This window comes from Phasianus colchicus, chromosome Z (genome assembly GCF_987193195.1).
Source record: "Phasianus colchicus chromosome Z, bPhaCol1.hap1.1, whole genome shotgun sequence".
NCBI lineage: Eukaryota > Metazoa > Chordata > Aves > Galliformes > Phasianidae > Phasianus > Phasianus colchicus.
In genome coordinates, this window is record NC_143476.1 from 53297740 (window position 1) to 53309855 (window position 12116).

Genomic DNA, 12116 nt, shown 5'->3' on the forward strand with positions numbered 1-12116 from the left:
CAGCAACAACAACAAAAATAAATTACAAAAAGAAATAAGATACAGTGGCAAAATAAAAATAAAACAGAGGATTGCTGAGGGAAAGGAAATAATTTTATTTTCAAATTCTGTAACATATCCCTTCAACTTTTATAAAGTTAATAATAATAAAAGTTAAAAACATAACTTATTTACTATTATCCCCCCCCCCCCAAAAAAAAAAAAAATGTTGGTACAAGGAGATTTCATTCTTGTCTCTGGCTTGGCTTGGATATCACGGTGATAGACCCTGAATATGTGTGGTAGGTCTCCTTCTCTTAGAACCTCTTAGTGAGATTTTCCCAGAGTCTTCACCAGGCTAAACAAGTCCAGTTCCCTCAACTTGTCTTTGTAGCAGAAATGTTACAGCTCTCTGATCAGCCTTGTAGACCTTCTTTGGACCCACTCTATTAGCTCCATATACATGTTATGATGGGTGCCCAAGACCTGAACTACAGAGCTTCTCATCACCCAGCAGCCCAGGTCTGTCTCCTTCTCTGCAGTGTTGTTCTCAGTCCATTCTTTGCCCACCCTGTATCTGTGCTTGAGATCGCCTGACCCAGATTAAAGACCTTGCACATAGTTAAAGCAATTTGTCTGAAGATATCTGCAGGTGCTAGAGCTGAGGCCACATAAGCTTTGGCTTTGAAAATCTATCTCTAACACAAACAAAGCTGTGTAAAGTACTAGCTTGGGCTCTGTACTGTGCTAGTAACAGGTTTGCTTTCCTAGTTAGGCATAACCCACATGTACCACATGTGACATTTAGCTGAGCAGAATAAAAGTAGCTAAAAAATGAGGTAAGAAAGAGTGAATCTGTTCAGTAGAACAGAAGTCATAAAAGACAATAACTTCAAAAGAAGCCATCAATCTTTCCAAGGTTGAGAGCTTAGAGGGCCAATGAAATGCTTTGTGAGCAGGAAAAATACAGCAGGTAGTAGAGAGGCCATTGGACAAATCCCTGTTTGTAAGACGAGTCTCTTTAAAAGATGGAAAGCTTAAAGGCATGTTTTGAACATGTTTAGGAGCTGCACTGGAATAAGGCTGCAGCACTGGCCAAGAGATGCTTGTGGCCTGAAATATAAATCAAGCAAAAGGCTCTTGACATCCTAACTCTCTTCATTTGAAGAATAAATGGAGATAAAAGGGCTGAGGTTTAGTACATGTGACAAGGATAGGCATTTTTACTGCTGAAAATTCCATATGAAACTTTTATGACCCTATTCACACTAAAGGACTTTTTTCAAGGCTGTGGGCAAGAAATTAAACACAGAGTTTCAGTTAACATCAGCAGCAGCTGAGCAGCTGCTAGTAATTTCCAGTTAGTTTTCAGTAAAAGTTCCTTCCACTGTAGCTGCTTCCATCTGCAGGAAACCACAAAGCAAAACTATTCTTTTTAAACTGCAGTAAAGCAGGAAATTCTGACTTGTTTTCCACTTTTCATGGAAAGGACTTCCCTTAGAACATTAAGAAAGGAGAAAAGGTTTCTTAGCAGTTTATTTTTCTGCTTAGATAAAAACCACCAGATCAGGCTGCCAGTGACCCCATCCAACCTGGTCTTGGACGCCTCCAGGAATGAGGCATCCGTAGCTTCTCTGGGTAACCTATTCCAGTACCACACCACCCTCATTTTTAAGAATTTTCCTTATATTCAATCTAATTCTCCCTTCTTTTACGTTAAAATCATTGCCCTACCACTCTTTCTCTGCATAAAAAGTTGGTCACCTTCCTGCCTATAAGCTCCCCTTACATACTGGAAGGCCAGAAGAAGGTCTTGCCAGAGCCTTCTGTTCTCCAGAGTGAACAAGCCCAGCTCCCTCAACCTTTCTTTATAGGAGAGGTTCTCCAGCCCTTAGATCAGCCTTGTAGACCTACTATGGACCTGTGAATTATTCCCTCATAAACAATCTGTGGTTGATGTGCACTTAGTTAAAATATTTTAGCTGCAATTTTTGTACAATATTGTTTTATGGAGGGCTTTTGCTTTCTCTTTGTTTGGGGATTTTAGGAATTGTTTATTTGTTGTCGTTTGTTGTTCTTGTTAGTTTTATTTTATAGCTTTTTGTCTGAAAGAATCAGTTCAGAAACCAAACTGTAAAATTAAAATCTCTTTGAGGTCTTCTTGGTTCTCTTCTCTAGAAAAGACAAAAATAGTCTCCAATGCTACATGGAGTAACGCCTGTAATTAGCAATTGACCCAGTCAGATTTTCCTAGGCAAAATGAAAATGCATAATTATGGATATAATTTGCAAAATACTAAGCAGCAGATGAATAGTTTTTCTTCTTTAAAAAATTGTAATTCTAATGTTATCAATATAATATCAGCAAATTTGTTGTATATAATTTTATCCAATCTTATCTAACCTCAATCTCTCTAATGCTTCCCTCTGCATTAGTGAGCACCACGTCCAGTAAGGATTCACCTCGGGATGATCCATCTAACACCTGGACTAGAAAGTTATCCTCAACAGACTCCAGGAATCTCCTGGATTATCTGCCACCTGCTTTGCCTCCATCCCAGCAAATATCTGGGTGGTTGATATCCCCCATCTGGACAAGAGCCCACGAGTGAAACATTTCCTGTAAAAGAAAACTTGTGATGTTTTAAAAGAAGCCATTTTACTTTGCATCCTCAGTAGATAAAGGCACACATACTCAGCCAGACAGCAGGTAACAGTATAGAAGTAGCTTCCCAAAAGTAAGAAGACCAAGAAATCTCTTAACATATACTTTGTTGTTTATAATTGTGTGGGTGCTTATGCCCTCACAGAAGAAAAAAAAAAGGGGGGGCATTATGCATAGAGTAGGATCTGACATCATGTATGTATAATTTTCCCTCTTATAATTTTTAATATTTATTTTCTCATCTTCACCTTTATACTAGTATATATATTTAACATAAGATACACATCCGTGAGCTCATCATCAGAATAAGATTGTACCATTGTAAGTCTCTGGGAATCAAGATGGCTTACAAAACTCATATTAACAATTATTTGAAAGTAATGTTGAACTGAGCACTAAAATTTTCCCTGAAGCCCTGCTTGCATAATTCCTGTGTATAGCATAGGAAATGGCATCATATTTCTCATCTCATTAACATGATATGCCATGGTGATCTTTCCAACACCAAAAAGCTAGTTTACTAATCTTTTGGAGGATTTAGGCAGTATAATAAAGAGTATAATACTATACCAGTTTAAACTACTGCCATTTATCAGATACAGTAAACTTTTGCTTGAAGGCAAGGTTGCCATTCACAAGTGCTCTGCTGTTAGTGAACTTGCCCCAGTAAAAGTCTGCTGACGCAGCATAACAAAGATTTAGCCATAGATTCAAAAAGAAGACTTCAGGTCTTCCCCACCCATCACAATGTCTTTGTGCTGCCTCACCACCCGTGAAAGGGTCCTGCCTACCTGCACAGTCTGTTCATCAGAAGTAAGTGAACATCAGATTCGTACTATCCAGAAATTAACTTTCCAGTGTGGCAGACTGGATTGCACCTGGAATTATACTTATTTTTGAACTGAAACAGTAGAAGCAAAGACCCTGTCCTGTAATTTCCCACCCCCACCTATTTTATCCTGTTTGAGTGGAGGATTTACTATTGAATTGTGTCGTTTTCCACTATTATCAGATTGTCAGTGGAATATTTCACTAAACCATCTTAATTGCTAAAATCTCACATTTTGATCCTTCATAAATACTGACTAAAATCAACTCATTGTCAGGCAACAGCTTCAACATTCACTATTACTGCTTCCCAGAAAAAAAATATTTAATTCTGAAAAGTGTTTTTACCTTCAGACTTCAATTGGAATATTAATAACAAAAATTTTAATACACTCCCCTTTCTTTCCCCAGAAAACTTTAAGACAGGTTAACCTGTCAAGAGCAGTATCGCCACTGATCCAGCTGAGACAGAGAAAGAGTTTGTATATTCTCATTAATACCATAATTGGTATCTGGAATCTGTTCAGAAATTCTGATTTACTTTGTAACAGAGGATTATGGCTGAATTTGGAGTTCTTTGTGGTCTGCAGAGGCTTGTGAAATTCAAATACAAAAACTGTCATTTATTCATTTCACAAAACACCCTACCTTATACTAATCCAAGGAAACATGAGCAAGTACTTGAGGGGATGAAAATCCACAATATGTTTTGGTAGCTAGCCACTTACATTATCATTCCTGGGCAGAGTCTCTCTCTGAGCTTCTAGAGTAAACTGGGTGGTATCTGGACTCAGTTCATAGCAGAAGTTCAGCACCTAGAAAAAATAGCCAACCAGAAACCGCTAATATTTGTGAATTGTTAATGCTTGCATCCTTTATTTTTTCCTTTTTCCCTAGTTTTGCTTTTGTGTGTGTGTTCACCTGACTAATTAAATAGACTGATAAAGACATGAGTAGATATGCTAAAGCTGTCACTTTCAGTGAAATACTTTCATTTTTCTTTTTCAGAACTGGCATACAAACCTTATTTGTACAATTGGTGCCAGCAGGGGTGCCCCAGGAACTAGGTTTTAAGATTTTTTTTATGCAGAAAACAGGCTCAGGAAAAGTGTCAGTTTTACAATCCTCATTTACAGTCCCTGTCTCAGGAACACGTTCATGTTGTGCCAGTAGCTTCTCTCAGTTCTCATTACAGTCATTGTCATCCAAAAAGGAGTATAGGGTTTAGAATATCTCATACTGTCTCTCTGAAATAGCAGAACATGAAGGAGGAGAAGGAGAGGGAAAGGGGTTGGGAAGGAGCTTGAGACTTGAGATGCTGCACCAGCTCATGTGTTGGAAGTGAAAGGAACATGTTCACAATTTAAACAGTAGTTAGAAAATTAAAAGGGCTGCTCCAAAAGTAATGCCTCCTATTTTATGATGTTGACCCATGGCAGATGTTGGTGATGTGGCAGTAGAAATTGAACCTTCTCACCAATATCCCTTTATGTTTTGTTGCCATATTACAGATGGCAGCAGAGGAGAAGTCTGACACAATGATGTCTAACGTGGAAGTGCGTATGAAGCAAAGGTGTGTCACTGAACTCTTCTGTGAGGAAAAAAATGGCACTCACCAACATCTATTGATGCTTATTTCCAAAATAGTAGATCACCACCTATTCTGACTGCAGTTGGTGCAACAATTTATTTTGTGGCAACTAACCAAGGATAGCATCATTTAGGATTTCTACAGATACTTAGTTGTTACATTAATCTTGTTTTGTCTCACTTTTTAATGATTATGATTAATCTACTCTGTCATCATAAGAAATATCTAAAAATATATGACAGGATCACCTAATTCATTTGTAATATTTTCAAGGCAAATATGCTTTATTATTCCTTAATTTTATCTTCTTCATTTATGCTGGGGAAATGTATATATATACTTTATATATATAATTTCAATAACTCTTCCTAAAGAGTACTGTTTTTATAATAATTTTCTAAGCATTTCATTCTTGAGTCCAATTTTGTCTCTCAACTATATTACTAATATTTCAAAAAAAAAAAAAAAAAGATAACTTGTGTTGGGTCTTTAACCCAAATTATTATGCTAGGCTGAAAAAAAAAATGTAACTTTTTGAAAGATATGAGAATCTCTTACAGATCCTAAACTATCCAGAATTTACAGAAAAGCATATAAAAATCCTGCATGCGCCAGGTAGGCAAGAAGATGAGCAAGGAACTGGGGAGAAAGACTAAGAGTTATCACAATACAGCTTAGATTTGTTCACTAGTAGCACAGATAAAAATGAGTGCCATCACTTTTTTTTTTATCCTTATCAGTTTATAACATCAGAAGAAATTGATTACAATTCATAGCGTGGGAAAGTTGAGTAAAGACAGAAAGGTCACTTGACTAAGACTGCTGGCCGGTTGCAAAGTCAGAAACATAGTGAACAAGCTTTATATCAATCTTTCCCACTGCAATTAAGTTGAATGATTCAAACAGTCAGACAAGAAACATTTTTAAAGACGTCCAGCGGCTCTTTCCAGTGAAAAAAATGTGAAAGCTATGCATTTACTTTATGAAAACATAAATGTAAAATCTTGTGAAATGATTAAGATCTAAAATTAGAAACCACAAGTTGCTACTTTTCTAAGTTAAGCAAGATATAATACTGCATCACACTCCTATTTATAAGTAAGTGTTTACTGCATGGTATTTACTATGAATTTATATCAGTGATAGGAACTTTGCAAGCAACTGATATTTCATGTATCTGTGTTTCACCCATGTGCAAATCTTAAGCTTTTTAAAATAACCATTACACATGTTCACATTTTATTTTGAAGAACTTACACTTACAGTCAGATGTCTAAGATGGCTGCTGATTCTATAACACAACTTGAAGTCTTGATCCACCAGAGACCATCCAAAACTGGTCAAAAAAGAGTCAAGAAATAGGAAACAGTGAAATTACTAGGAGCCACAAAAACATGGCTCATGAGAGTCACTGCTTTTGTGTAGAGTTACAATTTGAAATAGGTATATGTAAGGTTCAGGTATTATTTCTCCAGTCCTGCCACATCCCTGTAAGTCTGTAGAGAATTATGATCAACAAAGAGAAAATTTGAATGGAACTTAAATTCCAGCCTAGCACGGAATAATTTCCTCTGTTCTAGAGAATTTACATGAGACTATCTCAGTGAGGAAAAAGTTGAGAATGTGTTTGTCAGGAATGCATAATCCCTTCTTACTTTCCTTTTCTCTGTCCTTGTATGTGTGCTTGTCTGAGAGGGTACACTAGATTTTGGTTTCTCATCTCCAAGGAAGCGCTGAACCTTGTGAGTTGTCCTCCTGCTAGGATCTTATTGAATGGAAATTAAAGAGTTCATCTCAGTCATTCGTGACCAGGAACTTATGTTCACTCAGAATCTTTTGAAATAGAAATTGCTTGTTGACTATGCATAGTTATGAGCAATAATTTTCGGACTTCACAGTAATCTTCTCATACCAGTTCCAGATGGGCACACAATATTGGAACACCATGGCTGTAATATCGAATTTGCTAGGTTTGTAAATCATCATAAAACTCTACACATACTTAGTTCTATGAAAATACATAGCATTAGAGGAGAGGTAATGTATAAATAAATACATTACACCTGAACTCCATCACAGCTCTGAGACTTCACTGAGTAGGTCACAGGAATGTGAGAAAATGTTAGAAATGAGAGAAAAAATGTTTGAAATGAGAGAAAATGTTTGATTGCTAGTATGTTGATAGCATTCAGTTTATACAAGAAATTGCTTACTCACTCATCTTTAGCATTAACTCTGACATTTCATATTTTAATTTCAAATCAGTTTGTGCTATTTAATCATGAAGATGTAAACATTGCTATTAAAAATAAAAGTAATCAGTTTATCAATATCACAGTATTAAAATCTCTAATTACACATGCTTTGTTCTCCTCCATGTGTTATCCAGTATGATTTGTTAACATTCATATCATATATCACAGCTATATTTCCAGTTATCATGGATATGGATGCTGTAGACAAAACAGATGACATTCAAGAATGAAAATCACTCCAGTAACAGGAGCAGAACAAAATCTGAACTAGATTTTTTTTTCCAAGCCCCAAATCTGCAACTCCGTAGTCTTTTTCTTAATGAACCTCCTACCGCCTGTAGTGAAAAGTCATAGAAAAGGGGAAACAAGACTTCAGATTAAGAAAACCTATGGATAATATTTTTAAAAGAGATTGTATTGCAAGAGGAGAAGAAGTTGGTTCTTAAATGAAGAACATAAAGAAAATCACAGAATCAGAGAACCACAGACCAGCCTAGGTTGAAGAGAACTTTCATCTAGTTTCAAGACCTTTGCTGTAAGCACGGTTGGCAACCACTTAATCAGGAATTATATTGTCAACCAGGATTTAGTCTAACTTGGTCTTGAACATCTCCAGGGTTGGAGCATCCACAACTCATCTGGGCATTTTGTTCCACTGCCTTATCACCATGTTTTTAGTCTGTCCACTTTTCAGTCTGCCTCCCTCCTGGTTATAAGCTCTTGTAAGAACTGAGTTCTACAATGACGTCTCTCTGGATCCTTCTCTTCTCCATGCTGATCAAGCCCAGCTCCCTCAGCCTATAATCATAGAAAAATGCATTCCAGCTTTCTGAACATCTTCATATCTTTCTTCTGGGCCTACTACAACAGCTTCATATCTTTCTTGTGCTGAAGGCCACAGGTCTGAGTGCCCTCTTTTGAAGCAACCCAGGATACTCTCTCTCATACAACTTTTTATCCACTAGGACCGCCAAGTCCTTCTCAGCAGCACTACTGTCAATGAAGTCTTCTCCCAGTCTGTACACATATCTGAGATTGCCCTGATCCAAGAGTAACATCTTGCACTAGGCCTTCTTGAATTTCACTGAAGGGCCCACGTTCAGGCTTTGTATGACATCCTTTCTCTCTACTGTATGAAATGTGCTACTCAGCTTGTTGTCATCTTCAAACTTGCTGAGAGTGCACGCGATCCCACTGTCTATATCATTGATAAAAATGTGGAAGAGCACCAGTCCCAAGATGGACACCTGAGTGACACCAGTCTTAATTGGCCTGCACCTGGACATAGAGCCAATGACTTCAACAATCCAGCTGTGACCATTTAATTAATTCCTTCTCTGTTGAATGGTCCAGTTTTCAAGTCTATATCTCTTCAATGTAGAGATAAGGTTGCAGTGCAGTACCTTATTAAAGACCTTGCAAAAGTCCAGGTAGATCACATCGATTGACTTTCTTATGTCTGCTGATGCTGTATCTCCATCAGTGAAGACCACCAGATTGGTCAGGCACAGTCTGCCTTTGCTGAAGCCATGGTGGCTGTCTCAGATTACCTCCTCGTCTTGTATGTGCCTTAAAATAGATTCCAGGAGGATCTTCTCAGGCAGGCATGAAGCTCGCTGTCCTGTAGTTCTCCAGTTTTTTTTTCCTCCCTTTCTTAAAAATGAGAGAGATGTTTCCCTTTTTTCAGTCACCAGAATATTATCCTGCCATCCTTTCATGGAATTAACTAGATCAATCTATGCCCATCACAGGGGGGTGTAGGCCCCTGCCCCCCCTACCCCCCCAGCCCCAGCCCCACAAAATGGGAAGGAAAAGGGAAAAGGGATAGGGAGATGGGAGCTGGGCTCAAGGAAGGAAAAAAAAAAAAAAAAAAAAAAAAAAAAAAAAAAAACAGCAGCAACGATCTATGGAGGAAAACTTATTTTACTAACTATGATACTGGAATGCTAGATAACACAATATAATACAATCTAATTAAAATTGAGACTAATAAATCAAATAAGATAGAGAGAGAGTATTCCTGAGACCGAGTCAAACCTGAAAAGCTTGGAACAGCTAGGAAAGCACCCTCCAGCAAGAAAGCACCCCACTGCCAGGCAGTAAGAGACCGCCCCACCCGGAAGGGCGAGATCCCATGACTTCCATAATGTATAGGGATAGGTACTTGGAATTGGAGCATTAACACTTTAACTCCCATTGCACTACATGATGTTATGATGTGGAATACTGAAAACCAAAAAACACAAAACCGCACACATCCATAACTTTTCAAATACGATGGAGAGGTGTCTTGGCAATTACATCAGCCAGTTTCTTCAGAATCCTAGGACACATGTTGTCTGGGCGCATAGCCTTGTACAAATTCAGTTTCATGATGTAGTCTTGAACTTTCTCCTCCAATTCCCACCTAAAGTTCCAGGGCCATGAGAAATGTGGGAATCCTGACTGTCAGTGAAGACAGAGGCAAAGAACTTGCTAAGTATCTCAGCCTTCTCCATGTCCACTGCTGTCAGTTCTCCCATTTCATTTATTAGATGGAGCAACCTTTTTTTGACCACTCTCTTTTGACCAACAAGCCTGTATAGTTCCATGCTATTTTTCAGCCCTCTTGCCAAATGCACTTCCATCTGACCTTGGATTCCCCCATCCTATCCCTGAATGTCCTGACAGCATCCACGTATTCTTCTCAGACAGCACATTCTTGCTTCCACTGGCTGCATATTTCCCTCTTATTCTCCAGTTTGACAACCAGACGTTGTTCAAACATGCCTCATCTGCTTGATTTATTATGCTGCTGAATGGAGAGCTGTTGTGCTCTCAAAAAAGCATCCTTAAAGAGCTGCCAGCTCTACTCCACTCATTTATTCCTAAAGACAGTGTTCTAGAGGATCTCGTTCAATAATTTCTTACACAGTCAGAATTGCAGTCTCTTGAAGCTCAGGGTTCTGAATCTGCAGTTTGGCAGGCCATATACATCTTGAGATCACAAACTCAAGCATGGCATAATTGCTATAGCCCTAAGACTGACTTAGAAATTAACCTCTTTAATAAACTCCTCTGCCTTGGTGAGCAGGTCCAGTAACACTTCTCCTCTGATTGATCTATCTAATATCTGGACCAGGCAGTTATCCTCTTTGCACTCCAGAATTCTTTTGGATTGCTTGCAGCTCACTGTGTGCTTTTCCAGCAGACATCTGGGTGGTCAAAGTCCTCCATAAGGATGAGACTTTGGTTCTGCCTTGGGAGGTGTGTGTAGGAGGGCAGAATTTAGAATAAAACAACATTAAACAAGTACAATCTCACTGAATGAATATCATCATCACAATTAAAATCTCAGCTGAGAATTTTCATTGAAAGGGGCAACATTTGCTAGTAAAGCTAAGAGAGATGTCTCCATGTAGAAAACCATAGAAGCTGAGCTAATGTCTCTATCTGATTTCAACAGAACATGTCTGTGTGTGTGTTTTGGTCTTTATTTATCCCCTGGTGATGTTTATATTAGAAGGCAGACAAATTTCAGTCTGAATAGTTAAATTAAGACTTATGTACTTCTCATCTTGAGTATGAGAGTCATCTTCCTGCTCTACTAGGAGCACACTGTCCCTGTATGCCAGTGAACATCTTCCTGGTTCCACCCAAGTGATGAGATCTGCTTTACTAGCCAGTAAAAGAAGTTGCAGAAGGATATTCTAACATTTAACTTGAATTGTAAATCACTAAATTTCTAGGAATCCAAAGACCTAAAAAATATATTGCTCCAATACACAATAACACACAAGTGTACAAGGTACATAAAATTAAAATAAAAAGGAATTGATGACAGTACAGATCCCTTTGCATATGAATATACTATCATACACTATACCCATTAATGCATACTATCCCATTCTTAGACCTAGCAGTGTAAGGGAAAATTTGCACAGCCTAATAAATGAAAATTACACAGATTCACTTCTAATGATCCTAATGATTTATCTGTAGAAACCTTCTAGTAAACCAGAAAATTGCAACAAAACACTGCCTACAAGGATGGCATAATTCATATATATTTCGGTCCTTATATCATCCTTTTGATGCTTCTTTTAAATAAGACAACGAGAAACTGAATGTACAGAGATTAATTTAGGTAACAACTATGACAATTCAAAATTGCGCTAGCACCTATTAAAGTTCATTGTTCTGTAGAAATTTTAATGATACATTCCTGAGTGAATAAAAGCAGAAGATGATTAGGAATAAAATTGTTTCTATGTATGCTGTCAGTACTGCTGAGAGTAATTATACATTTCTAGGGCGACCTGTTTGGAGTTTACTCCATAATTTTATGTAAATTTAGAATAACTTCTTTTTTTTTTCAGGTTAAATGCTAATATGTTAGTTCAACATGCAGCTGAGTTGTGTGAGTATTAATGGACACATATTGCAATTGATGGAACTAGTATCAGATGAAAGTCTAGAGAATTTCAAAATGATCAACTATTACTTCATTGTTTTCTTCTGCTGCATTCTTGTTCCTGATCTGCCAACAGATTCAATCAGTTACTGGCTATTAACTATATTATCTATAGTCAGAACAAAAATCTATTACAAGGAAAATATCCTTTAGGGGTTTGGTTTGGTTTTTATTTTTTCCCCTTTTCCTCATTTACTCACTGCATGATGCAGGCTTAAATCAGCTTATGCAGCTTCAAGTAATACACTTGAATTAATCTGTACAACATAAAAAGGCAAGCATAAGAAAAAAACAGAATCAAATACACTGAAGACGAATTTGTGGAATCAGAGCTGTACAAAATCT